Raw genomic sequence first — 14213 nt, forward strand, 5'->3', positions numbered from 1 at the left:
AGAAAATCTCTGTGAGACATCAGCAAATTCTTTTGGATGCTATTCTTTTTATTTTCACTCATAATTATTTTATTTTGTATTCTATTTTTTTACTTACAAACGCTAGAAACGGCCATGGGCACCGGGTTTGCCCCAAGTTTTGCCAACCTTTAAACAGGGGGGCATTCGAAGAACAATTCCTATGGTGTGGTCCTTTCAGGCTATTTGGGAAGGGGATTCTGAATTTGCACCAGAGTTTGTCACTTTTTTGAACACTAATTTGTTTAATTTCAAATTTACCCATCAATTTAGTTACTGTTCAGTTAATTTCATTGATGTCACCCTCTTGGTGTGTGGTGATAAAAATGTGTCAACTAATTAAAAGACAAAAGCTGATTCGAGTACTTATTTATGCTACAGTTGCAGTCACTCTCAACTATGGATCATGAATATCCTCAAGGGTCAAATCAGTAGAATCAGACGAAATTTTACCTTAGAAAATTATTTTTTGTCACAGGCTAATTTCATGCAATGTAATTTTCTGGCGAATGGATATCCTAGTGTATTACTAGAGGAAGCCAAGAATTATGCACTGAAACAAGAGGGACATGATTTATTGATGCCTAAAAAAATATGAATACTTGTCATAGCTCTTGTCATGAAACAGGGTGCTACTGGACTAAAAACTTTTTCTTCATCACCTGTTTCTCACAGGTTAATGTGCCTTTTAATCCTTGGCCCAGTCTAAGTATATACACCAGAGCATTGGTGTATTATGTGTATTATTATTTCATGTTATTAGGTACATTTTGCCCTTGCTATTACCGGCAATATTGTATGTATTAGAAATAGAAAGAATATTGCCATATTGTGTGAAAATAACAGGACAGCAGAAGTCAATTTGCTTGTGCTAGCAAAGGTATTTACCATTTGTCTCAAATGTCCATTGCTATGAGGTGTGGCGCAGACCTAGTTTGTAATCAGAGCAATGTCTGCGTAACATGACATAGCAAGCTGGCAGCCCATGTTTATTAGCTAGATCAACAGGTAATCTGACAGGTAATAGGTTAGATTTTCTAGATGATATGCAATGTGTCTCCAAAGTAATATACTGGCTGAAATAGCATTGGGAAATGTATTAAAATGTATCAATATAAATGTTATTGTATCAAAATGTATAACAGACTCAGAGGGGTATATTTACTAAGCTGCGGGTTTGAAAAAGTGGGGATGTTGCCTATAGCAACCAATCAGATTCTAGCTTTCATTTATTTAGTACTTTCTACAAAATGACAGCTAGAATCTGATTGGTTGCTATAGGCAACATCCCCACTTTTTCAAACCCGCAGCTTAGTAAATCTAGCCCAGAGTGTGTAATGTTGCAGATTCAATGTGTCAAAAGTCTTATTGTTTCACGCAAGCGTGAAGTGTCATTCCCTGATGTAATATTGTAACCCTTTGTTTAGTGTATCCAGCCAAATATCTAATTGCGTTAAGCCATTCTACTGTATTTGATTATACAAAGATTGTATGTCTAACAGTTAAAGTGTCCACTGATAGACCCCTGCTGTAATGGGGGAGGATTGAGACATTTGACCATACTCCCCGTGTATACATCCAAGAATATAAGGAGAGCAGAATGTCAAGAGAGCTATTTTAGCTTGGAGGATCCTGGTGTACAAGACATCAGCAAAAAGGACTCTGGGCCAGGCATCGTGGTGCCGCTGGAGGACACCCTACCAGGACAGGGTCGGTGTGAGCCAGTAACCCAAGCTGGGTGACACCGTAACTGTCTAGCTAATCGGTAGTGGTAATATTGCGGGAAGATAAGACTCTGAAAGTGACTGAGATTATTACTTTGCAGTGTTGACTGCAAGAGGCTGCTGGAGGATACATGCTACCATTTACCTTGTACCTTGTGAACGTCTTGTGGTGTTGTGCTATCACAATAAAGCCTTATTTTGGCTATACTCTGGTCTACCCGAGTGAGTTGAATCCCACAAAGGGTAACTGCCATCCTTTTATCTCAAAATTTAATAGCAAATCTTATAAAATTAAGAAGATTATTTCTGATAATTTAAAAAACTTTAAACGTGACCCTATTCTGAGCAATATTTTGAATGAAAAACCAAGAGTAGTATTTAAAATAAATAATAATCTCAAAAATGTGGTAGCCTCCAGCATGCTAAAGTCAGTAACTACATCCAGCCCAGGGATGTCCTGGTTACAGCCAAAGCCAATTGGCTGTTTTAAGTGTAATAGGAAAATGTGTTTGATATATGATTTTATAGCTAATGGAGCACGAAAAGTAAAGTCAAATACAAATGGTTCAGAGCATATGATTTTGCATTTCTTTAATTGTGAGACTACGAACGTGATTTATGTACTGAAATGCCCATGCAGGCTTCAGTACACTGGGAGAACTTCCCCAGGTTTAGGAAGCACCGGTCGAATAATAAGAAAGATTTGCTGAAACATAGTGTAGACAGACATTTCTTTAATGAACATAATTGTAATCCCTTATGTTTGTCGCTTGTGGGGGTGGAAAAATTTTATTCTACCTTGAGAGGTGGTGACAGACATAGGAGATTTATTATGATTATATTTTTTTTACTAATTTTTGATTTGTTAAGATTATATTTGCTTTAGTAATGTAATTTATTTTCCTCTAGGGAACTAATGAACTCATTTCAATATTAATTTTATTACTCAGTTGTTTACTCAGTTGTTATGTTATAGTTACTATTTCTTTATTTATTTTTATATTTGCATTTAATATTTTTATTTGTATGATTTTTTTTTATGATGGAGTCTTTTATGATTAAGTACCATTGTTAGCTCCAATAGATATTCAATAGAATTCCCTGGTAAGCAATCAACTACTACAGATGGGGTTAATTAATTAGCTGGATATTTCACCCTATATAAAGGTGGCCACTTGGACTGTACTGTATGGCTTTGAAAATGTCGGTATGGATTACACGAAACGCGTTGCCTGTCTAACCCAGCATACTTTTCTACTACTGTTATATGATTATACAGCGGATGCACTTTGTATAAGGAACAGATTTTTGTTTCTGCCTACTGTTTCTGTCCGGACAGATTTTGGTGTGCACTGTGCCGCGAGGAGACACCTGGATTCGGCGGCAGAGTTGCATTGCGGAGATTACAAGTGTTTTAAATATCTTTATCTCTAGCCTGCCAGATTCTGCTCTGAAACTGTCTCTTTATAGATGGATCATTAATTGAGACTAGAATTGCATCTCAATGGACACATATGTCTGATTTACACCGACTGTGTTGAAGTCCAGTATAGCAGCTGAGTAAGTCTGCATTGCAAATCTATACTTTTGGGGATTAATATCTCCTAAAGGAGTACTTTTTAAAATCCGTGCATTCTTGACAATTGATACATGATCAAATTGGTCCCCACGTTTCCTCACTATAATGTATGGGACAGACAGTTTTTATGATTTCAGGTGGACTTTATGTCTTCTGGTAATTAGTCCCTGAGTGGCTATTTTAGTGGTAGGACATTGAGTGTCTAAACCTTTTTCTGTGCAATATTATCTATATTTCTGTGTTAACCATCATATATTGACGGCATTGGTCCAGTTATACTTTTTGATATGTTGGAGTTGTGTTTTTACTATCAGAGTATGAATGTGCTTATTTTAATTAAATTGTTTTTCTTTTTGAGTATATTGGTTATCTTGTTAAACTGAGCTTTTAGGCCGGTGTGGAAAAAAATGATGCAAGGTAAGAATGCTTTCAAAAATAGAAATGTTAATAGTTTATTTTTATCAACTAACAAAATGCAAAGTGAATGAACAGAAGAGAAATCTAAATTAAATCAATATTTGGTGTGACCACCGTCTGTCTGCCTTCCAAACAGCATCAATTTTTCTAGGTACACTTGCACACAGTTTTTGAAGGAACTCGGCAGGGACAGCTTGGAGAACTAACGACAGATCTTCTGTGGATGTAGGATTGCTCAAATCCTTCTGTCTCTTCATGTAATCCCAGGCAGACTCGATGATGTTGAGCTCAGGGCTCTGTGGGGGCTATATCGCAACTTCCAGGACTCCTTCTTCTTCTTTACAATGAAGATAATTCTTAATGCATTGGCTGTATGTTTGGGGTCGTTCAATCAGAAGCCTCCCTGATGGTATTCCATGATGGATAAGTACCTGCCTGTATTTCTCAGCATTGAAGACACCATTAATCCTGACCAAATCCCCAACTCCATTTGCTGAAATGCAGTCCCAAACTTGCAAGGAACCTCCACCACGCATCAGTGTTGCCTGCAGACACTCATCATTGTACCGCTCTCCAGCCCTTCGACACAGAACTGGAGAAAACTAGTGGGGCACAGGTACACCCATCTACTGTTCAGAGACGTCTGGCCAGAAGTGGGCTTCATGGAAGATTTGCGGGCAAAAAGCCAACCTTCAATGTGGAAACAAGGACAAGCGACTCAACTATGCACAAAAACATAGGAACTGGGGTGCAGAAAAATGGCAGCTGGTGCTCTGGACTGATAAGTCAAAATGTGAAATATTTGGCTGTAACAGAAGGCAGTTTGTTCCCCGAAGGGCCGGTGAGCTATATACATAAATATAGGGCAGCACGGTGGCTAAGTGATTAGCACTTCTGCCTCACAGCGCTGGGGTTATGAGTTCAGTTCCCGACCATGGCCTTATCTGTGTGGAGATTGTATGTCCTCCCTGTGTTTGCGTGGGTTTCCTCCGTGTGCTCCGGTTTCCTCCCACACTCCAAAAAACATACTAGTAGGTCAATTGGATGCTATCAAGATTGACCCTAGTCTGTCTCTCCCTCTCTCTCTGTCTGTATGTGTATGTTAGGGAATTTAGACTGTAAGCTCCAATGGGGCAGGGACTGATGTGAATGAGTTCTCTGTACAGCGCTGCAGAATCAGTGGCGCTATATAAATAAATGGTGATGATGATGATATATTGATTTATTTAACTGGTTAATAATTTTTTGGACTCTTCCCTGCACTGTTCATTTTTTCCTTTGTTGATTGTTGTCTAACTACAATGCAACAGGAGTTAATATTAAATGCGTTGCTAGACTAATAGGTAGATTCAATTCCCCTGTTGTTCTTTAGACCAATGCGGGGTGCGCATAATTACCGTTACTACGGTAATTGATGCGCATTCTTACCGTTAGACCGGTAATTTCCACGCTGATTTTTGGCTTGCAGCTCCCTGAGCCACAAGCAGAAGTCCATGTTAAAATTACCATACTAACGGTAATGATGCACTCCCAGCAATGTTCTAAAGAACAACGCGGGGAATTGAATCTCCCCCTAAATGTGCACAAAAAAAAGTATTCAGACAAGACAGCTAGAATATTTTATTCAATACCAATCAATTCACTATGCAGCTACAACACAAGTTAGAATTTGGTATTTCCTTTTCAATTCCTGTTTTTTATTTCCTGTTTTTAATTGTGTTTTAAACATTTAATGTTTCCAAAGCAACTGCATTCTTTGAGTTTTTGCAATAGTTATCTTTTAGTATTATTATTTTGAATACCAACCAACCTGCATATTTGCATCGCTCAAGGATAAATTTCGGAATGGTAAACAAAATGAACCAAAACATGACATAGGAAGAATGGAAGAACAAACTGTAAGCTAAAAAGGACTACTTAACAATGTATACTTGTTAAAAATATAAAAGAAATAAAATAATAGAACACACATCAAGTACTAGATACATTCTTGTCTAAATATTTATCTGTCCTATTAATATTTTTAACACCAAGAGGTAAATGTATCAAGTTGAGGGTTTGAAAAACCAATCAGATTCTAGCTATCATTTATTTAGTACATTCTACAAAATGATAGCTAGAATCTGATTGGTTGCTATAGGCAACATCTCCACTTTTCAAACCCGCCAGAAAGCTCTCAGCTTGATACATTTACCCCCAAGAGTGAATTGAAAAATAATTGAAACAATTAAAATACAAATCACACAAAAGAAAATACTAAACTGTAACAAATATAACATACAAGACAAACAAGATAAATCAGGAATATTTTTTTAAGAGACGTCCAGAAATGGGCGACATTTGTGAACTATATTTTCAAGTCTTGCTTACACCAGTTATACTGTCAATAGATTTTAACTTAAATGCAAAATTGCACTTAACCAGTATTTAACTGAAACCAATAAAAAATAACTCCTAAAAAAGTTGCAAAAGAAAGTAAGACAAACCCTAGAAAGTTTTTAAGTATATAAATGGCAAAAGGATTTTAAAAAACAACAAAGGACCCCTAAGAAGTGAGATGGGTGGATTGATTAATGATAAAAAGGAAAAAGCAGAGGTATTAAACACCTTCTTTTATTCAGTATTTACTAGAGAGGAACAAATGGTAGGAATAATACATAAAAATGGAAATGCAACCGTTCCACTAATTAATACTAGGCTGACAGAGGATAAAGTCTAAAGGCGACTGAATAAAATTAAGATAAACAAAGCTCCAGGTCCAGATGGCATACACCCAAGGGTTCTTATGGAGCTAAAATCAGAAATAGCTAGACCGCTATTCTTAATTTTCATAGATTCATTTTCATCTGGCTCAGTACCGAGGGATTAGTGAATAGCAGACGTGGTGCCTTTGTTTAAAAAGGGAATGAGTCCACAACCGGGGAATTATAGACCTGTAAGCCTGACATCAATAGTGGGGAAACATAATAGTGGGGAAACATCAATAGTGGGGAAATATAAAGGGATGGTATTGAGGATTACTTGGTGCGCAATAAGATTATTAGTGGGAATCATCATGGATTTTTGAGGGATAGGTCATGTCAAACTAATCGAATTAGTTTCTATGAGGAAGTTAGTGGGAACTTGGACCAAGGTAGTACAGTAGATGTGGTCTACTTAGATTTTGCAAAGGCCTTTGATACAGTGCCACACAAGAGGTTGGTTTACAAATTAAGGGAACTGGGTCTAGGAAACAACATTTGTATATGGGTTGGAGAATAGGGAACAGAGTTGTGATAAATGGAACGTTTTCTAATTGGTCAAAAGTTGTAAGTGGTGTACCTCAAGGTTTACTCCCTTTTAATTTATTTAGTAATGACCTTAGTGATGGTTTAGAGCAAGCAAAGTCTCCATTTTTGCTGATGACACCAAACTTTGTAAGATAATAAAATCAGAGGAAGATGTAGTTTCTCTGCAAAGGGACTTAAATAAACTGGAGGATTTGGAGGCCAAATAGAAGATGAAGTTTAACATAGATAGATGTAAGGTTATGCACTTAGGGATCAAAAACAAGTAGGCAATCTATAAATTAAATGGGACAAATTTAGGGGAATCTAAAATGGAAAAGGATTTGGGAGTGCTCGTAGACAGTAGACTTAGCAATAGTGCTCAATGTCAAGCAGCAGCTGCAAGGGCAAATAAAGTATTGGCATGCACAAAAAGGGGCATAGATGCAAGGGAAGACAGTGTAATTTTGCCACTATATAAATAATTGATAAGACCTCATCTTGAATACAGAGTACAGTTATGGGCACCACTCCATAAAAAAGATATTTTGATACTAGAAAAGGTTCAGAAAAGGTTGACAAAATTGATAACGGGTATGGAGTCATTAAGTTACGAAAAAGGTTAGCCAGTTTAGGTATGTTTAGTTTAGAAAATAGGCGTCTAAGAGGGGACTTGATTACTTATTGCAAATACATTAAGGGTCAATATTGAGAACTTTCATGGGAACTTTTTACGCCAAGAACTGTACATAGGACACGAGCCATCCCCTAAGGTTAGAAGAAAGGGAAGTTTCACAACCAGCAAAGGAAGGGGTTCTTTACAGTAAGGGTAGTCAAGATATGGATTTCATTGCCAGGGAAGGTTGTGATGGCGGATTCAATTGATATGTTTAAAAAAGGGTTAGACAAATTTTTAGCTGAAAAAAGTAGCCAGGGTTACGGCTGTTAATTAAATGAAGGACAGTAGTGGATCCAGGGAAAAGGGATTTTCCCCGATTGAAACAGATTGGCGGTTGCTTTATCTTGATCAATTTCGAATATAAGAGAGGGATTGCAGGAGATCCAAATAGGCTGAACTTGAAGGACTGGTGTCTTTTTCAACCTCATCAACTATGTTACTATTTAAAACTAGGAGCATGCTGTCTGTATTGAATTAAGCATATAACTACTAATTCATCAGCAGCTGCTATTTATATAGCGCCACTAATTCCGCAGCGCTGTACACAGAACTCATTCACATCAGTCCCTGCACCATTGGACAGTCTAAATTCTGTCAGGCGCTGTCTCCGCACTGACACTTGGTGCAGGAGACGGCCACCTGCACCTTCTAAGCAACCACGTCCTGTTGCCTAGCAGCGGGACGCTATCTCTGCTCACCTGTCTGCAGCCAGCATGTCTTACTGCCAAAATCTCCCTAGCCCAATCAGGAGGCACCTTAAGGTATATAAAGCAGCCTCTGACACATGTCTAGTGCCAGAGTATTTGGTCTTCAGCCTTGCTCCAGCGTTTGTTCCTGTGTTGCTGTTATTTGGATTCTGACACTGGCTTGTTCCTGACTTCTCCTTTGGTTCCTGATTCTGGCTTAGAGTGATATTTGGTACTGACCAGGCTTCCTGGCCATTCTCCTGCTTCTGATTTGGCTATATCCGTTCCTCTGGTTTTTACCCGGCTTGCTGACTACTCTTCCATCCTGCATCCTGGTGGGCTCTCACCGCTGCCTCAATTGTTACCTCGCCAGCTGACTGAAACTGAGGACCGCGACCTGCACGTCTCTTGCAGCAAAAGTCCATACCTCCTTGCGGGGGTTCCTGGTGAAAACCAGGGGCGTGCTATATTCCGCGCCTCAGTACTCGGTAGCGCCAACTGCAGGCAGGTATCATCAATTCCACCTAGTGATTCTGACAAATTCCCTAACATACACACATAGAGACAGAGACAGACTAGGGTCAATTTGATAGAAGCCAATTAACCTACTAGTATATTTTTGGAGTGTGGGAGGAAACCAGAGCATCCGGAAGAATCCCACATACAAACTCTACACAAATAAGGCCATGGTCGGGAATCGAACTCATGATCCCAGTGCTGTGAGGCAGAAGTGCTAAGCACTAAGCCACCATGCTGCATAATTTTCATTAACATTAATAACTAATTTCCATTAATATCCTTTCTTTCTGGCATGACCTGTCAATTAAACTAATTTCCACTCTATGGCAATAGTTTACCATGAATGTTCTTTATTTTTGATATTTTTCCTCAGCAAAAGCTAATAATGTTCAGCGATCAGCTGTGTGCATTGAGATTAACCCTAAAAATCACCCTTTTAAAAAACACTAACAGTTTTTGTGTAAATTCACTTTAATGAACAAATGGACCTGTGGTGAGGATTGCATTTACTTTAATCTTTAGCAAAAAAAAAAATCAAATTTTTTTGCCTGTCAAAATTGAACACTACTTAGTCATTACCTTTCTGTAATCTCATCAGACATCAAATAGGTACCAGTTATGTGTATGTATGTATGTATGTATGTATGACTAAGCATATATTTGTGTGTCACCACACAATGTACACAGTGCGTTGTGTATACACATTCTGAAAATCACAGGTTATCTATTAGCATTTACGAATATTAGAATGCGAAAAAAACAGGTACAATTTTGCACTGGCATAAAGCATATTGCACGGACAGATTGCTAAAGTTCCATCGAGACTCAAGATCTCGTCAAGATCTTGCCATACCTTGAATGCACTACAATCTCCATTTATGGCCCTATTTATGAACCTCGGAAAAGGTTTAAATCCCCTGAAACTGCAGTTTGCCGCTATTGCCAGTTTCATGGCTATTTACTAATAGAGGATCTCCGATATCTGCTGCGGTCCCAGCCTCTTCAACACAAATCCAACCCCCATAGGTGTCTATGCAGACTTGTCCTGTTTATCAAGCTCAGAATTTCGGAGCTTGATAAACAGGACAAGGCGTTAGCCGTTATAACCAATGGGGAGAGCATCGCAGAAGAGGGATAAGTCATTTGTCATTAGTCTTTTAAGTCGAGCAGCCAGATCACTTCCAGCTTCATTGCGGACTACTGGTATGGTCGGAAGATGATTCTACACACAAGCCGATCCGATATCGGTCCTCTTCCAACCATATTGCCCTCAATGCAATAATAATCTTATTGAGTATTATATTAAAATTATGATTCATCCTGGGAGTTTGGGGGGCACATGGCACAATATTGCAGTGTGTGCGTGGATAATTAAGAACATAAGGAATTGTTACAGCATGTAGAATAGGGAAGATTTTCATGTGTCACTGTGCATATACAGATAAGTAGGGACACTTACTTACCTTGAACTGCCCCTGAAAATTACAGACAGTTGGTAATGATGGTTTTGCCTGCAAATGACAGCTATACTTAATTTCAGGTACATGGGAAAAATTATATTTTGAATATTTAAGGGAAGCTTATGCTTTGCTCAATCTATTTTACTTTCCTTTCTTTATTAATAAACTAAGTGGCATAAAATCTCCTTCCTGTACAGTGCATTATAAACATAAGGTTTCTCACTGATCACTAAAAAGATGTGCATCCATTAACATCAACGGCAATGCCTCGTAAAAGTAAAGCCTTAGTGCAGTCAGATAATGAGCAAAACAACAATGGACCGCACACAAGAGGACGGGCAGGGGCTGCCCTCTAACCTTAGAAAGAGCCACACATTATCCTTAATCTCAGTAATAAGTTAAAACAATACATTTAAAGAGACACCTACCTGTGATAACATATCAGCAGGCATTTCAAAGGAGTGTCACAAGCTATAACAAAGATATCTGACAATAAACCAGGGAGGAGTTGGGGGTCGCAGGTAAATACTTAGAAGGCTGCCATCTGTAATTGGCTTAACAATCTCAGCTATGCCATGAATGCACTGGCTTGTCACAGTCTGATGTACCAGGGGGCTCAAGTCACATACGATTGTACTGAGATGGTATAGGCTCGTCTCGGCTGGGGGACAGAGGCTGGTATCATTATGGGGTGAGGGGCACAGGTTGGCACATTACTGTATATGGGGGGGGGGGGGCACAGGCTGGTATAATTATGTGCTAAAGGCCACCCAACTTTTCTACCAGTCTGCTGAGGGGGCACTTTGTTATCACAGTACGCTGCGTGGTACAAGACTATTATAAAGACTGCACTGAGGGGCACATGGCTAAGATAATATATTTGTAATTTGTGCTGTATATCCCATAAGGAAAAATACTGAAATAATATTAGAATTTTTTTTTTACAAATAATAAAATAATAATTTTAAAATATTTACAGGTAGAAAAAATGATTTATTTAAAAACAAAGCATTTTTCTTTTCATTATGCTGTTAAGATGACGACAGTTCAAGGAGCATTGTGCCGGTACACGTACCGTTGCAGTCCTTGCTCAGTCTGGGTAGTTTTCCCTCAAGAAAGCTGGTGAATCTCTTCACCAGATGGGATTACCACCGGTGATAGCATTTGATAAATAAGGAGAAGCCGTACCTCCAGCTAAATCACCCATTTTCACCAGAGATAGTGCTTTTCTTTGTATAAGATATAGGCCTGACAACGTTAGTGAGTAAAACTGATGAGGAACCGCATATTTAATGGTTGTTGATAAAAGATGAAGATACTGTGACGGGAACCATTATGTTGTGAAGTGTCTTCCTGTGGTGAACACATGTATAACATCACATCTGTGCTTAACCAGAAGCAGAAAGAAGAGTTTAGTTACTATAGTTTTATCGCAGAGCTGGTAATGGATGCGCACAAGTCTTCTAAATCCCTAGCATCAGTAGGCTGGTAAACAGCTGTCTCCCAGGACCAATACACTGCCCAGGCAATATGGTGTGATCCCAACCTACATTATTGAGGGGCAATGTAAAAGAAGTAGAGGGTCACATGTGCGGCCCTCTAGGCGTGAAAGGGGCCGCAGAGAGGAAGGAAGGAAGGAAGGAGAGCACAGTGCACTCCCCTCCGTCTCCAGGTATGTCAGGTGACCTCCCTGCACGGTGCAGAAGAGATCACGTGATGCAGAAGTCGGCTGCCCCCATTTTGATAAGATCGGGAGCAGCCGACCCGGAGGGCTGCAGGTGATAGCTCGCGGGCCGCCTGTTGTCCACTGCTGACTTACAATATATGTTGTAGAAATGAGATGCTACACAAAACTGGAGACCTGTGCTCAGCGTTTACCATCCCATAGAACCATCAGCACAAATATAGTATGAGTAGTAGGTAGAAAAATTATTTCTGAAAACGTAATATGCTGATAATACATGTAAGGGAGTAATACACATACAGATTTGGAGCTGGGGTGAGGGTTGGAATATTTCAACTTTAATTACAATTAATGAAGATTCGAACAAACAAAAATGTGCCTTGCAGTGCATTTTATGCTTTTTAACAAGCCTATTTTTTCACAAAGTCCCCAATGTTTATGGGAAGTATATGGAATTCCCCATCTTGTAATGAGAGGAGCTGGGCAAGTTAGGCATCCCTAGCTAAGTATTGCCTTCTGCCCGCTCTGACATTTCTGGTCACTTACAACCAGACGCGTTTCTTCTAGTCCTCTCACCGGCTACACGGGACATGCGCCAGGCAACGGGATGCTGCTGTAAGCTCTGACGGTGTCCTGTGACAACGCTTGTAAGCTGATTGGGGATTTCCCTCTATTTAAGGCAGACTTTGGCACCATTAGAGAGCCAGCTACCTCCTTATTGTTTCCTAGTGACCTGCCTGACTCCCGTTTATGACCTTGGCTTTCCCCCTGACCTGCTTTTTGGATTATTCTTTGGGCTTGTTTCTGGCCTCCAGTGTTTGACCTTTGGCTGCCTGACCACATCTTTGGATTGTCCTTGTGTTCCTCTTCTGAACGCACGGATCGACTCGGCTTCCCTGACCATCCTCTATTTTCCGTCACCTCGCTGGTGACTCTGTTGGAGGACCGCGATCTGTGCAAACTCCCTTGCGGAGGTCCCTGGTGAAGACGCGTTAGACTCTGCACCTCCTTCTAGCAGCGCCAATACCCGCAGGTAACTCTCAGTTGCAACTACACCGTGACAAGTACAGTATATGCTGAATGGAGCACACATGCAAAAATCAAGTGTTTGCTTTGCGAGAAGAGATATTTAAATGAGATTAAAGAGGTTGATAAAGAGCATTTATATGGACTCTCTCTGGTTAGCAGGTGGCCACAGAGTCTTTTTCTCCCCGCATTAGGACTTGATATTTACAAGTGCTCAGGAAATGATGTATCCTGCTATACCTGTAATGGGACGTCATTTGATGCTGGTAGAGTATTTATATCTGAAGAAATGCCCATGTAATAAAAACAAACAAAACCAAAAATGTTATACACATATAATAAAGTCAGTCCTGACGTCTCCTCGCTCTCGTGATTCATTTAAGACAATGGAGAAAAAAGCGAGCAGTATTTTAGGAGAAAAGTTTAATGTTTAATTTAATGAAAGGGGCGGTTGTAAGGTGTTAGTAGGTAGGACTATGAGGCTAGTAACTACACTTTGCATCTTGCAGATTTTCGTCCAGACCCCTTTGTGTCAAGTATCATTAACTCAGCGTTCTGAGATGTTTGGTACTCAAAATTCTCCTGCCTTTTCTGGTCATAGAAATGACTGTTACAGTCACCAGTGGCCCAGGTATCCGGACACCCGCTGATACTTATACTGATATTTATGGGCTTGGCTGCGTGGGGTGCATAGTTTGCGGTTCTCCAAGCTAGTTAACAGTGCAGCGGGAGAGAGCAGGAATTGTCATACAGTACGGGTTGGTGCCAAGCGATAGTGCAGTACACGTGGGAGGTCCAGAGGGAAGGTCAAGGGCAAGCCAGGGGTCGGAATCCAGGTAACAACGGAGCCAAATCGCAGGACAGAGAGAGAGGTCAGGAACAAGCCGGGAGTCATATACCAATAGACAATAACAGGAACAAGGGAGCAGTATAAAGCACGTTGGAGAAAGGTGAAACCAATACTCTGGCACAGATATATGGGAGGAGGTGCCTTATAACCCCTAAACTGGCCCCTTGATAGGAGGATGTTGAATTTGGCGGTCAGATGCACCTGACCACCGACATGCAGGTAAAATAAGCGTCTAGCAATGAGGCGCGGGCTCAACGCGCGTGCGCGGCCGGCGAAACCCGGAAGTACGCCCCGTTGCTAGGCAA

The 14213-nt window shown here is 40.0% G+C and overlaps 1 protein-coding gene across 5 annotated transcripts in view; it reads right to left on the reverse strand.

The window, feature by feature from the left end:
* The window catches only part of TRERF1 (transcriptional regulating factor 1), a 112446-nt gene that overhangs the window by 79181 nt on the left and 19052 nt on the right, over positions 1-14213 (reverse strand). The gene's annotated exons all lie outside the window — the stretch shown is intronic.

This window comes from Mixophyes fleayi, chromosome 3, assembly GCF_038048845.1.
Source record: "Mixophyes fleayi isolate aMixFle1 chromosome 3, aMixFle1.hap1, whole genome shotgun sequence".
Classification (NCBI taxonomy): Eukaryota; Metazoa; Chordata; class Amphibia; order Anura; family Limnodynastidae; genus Mixophyes; species Mixophyes fleayi.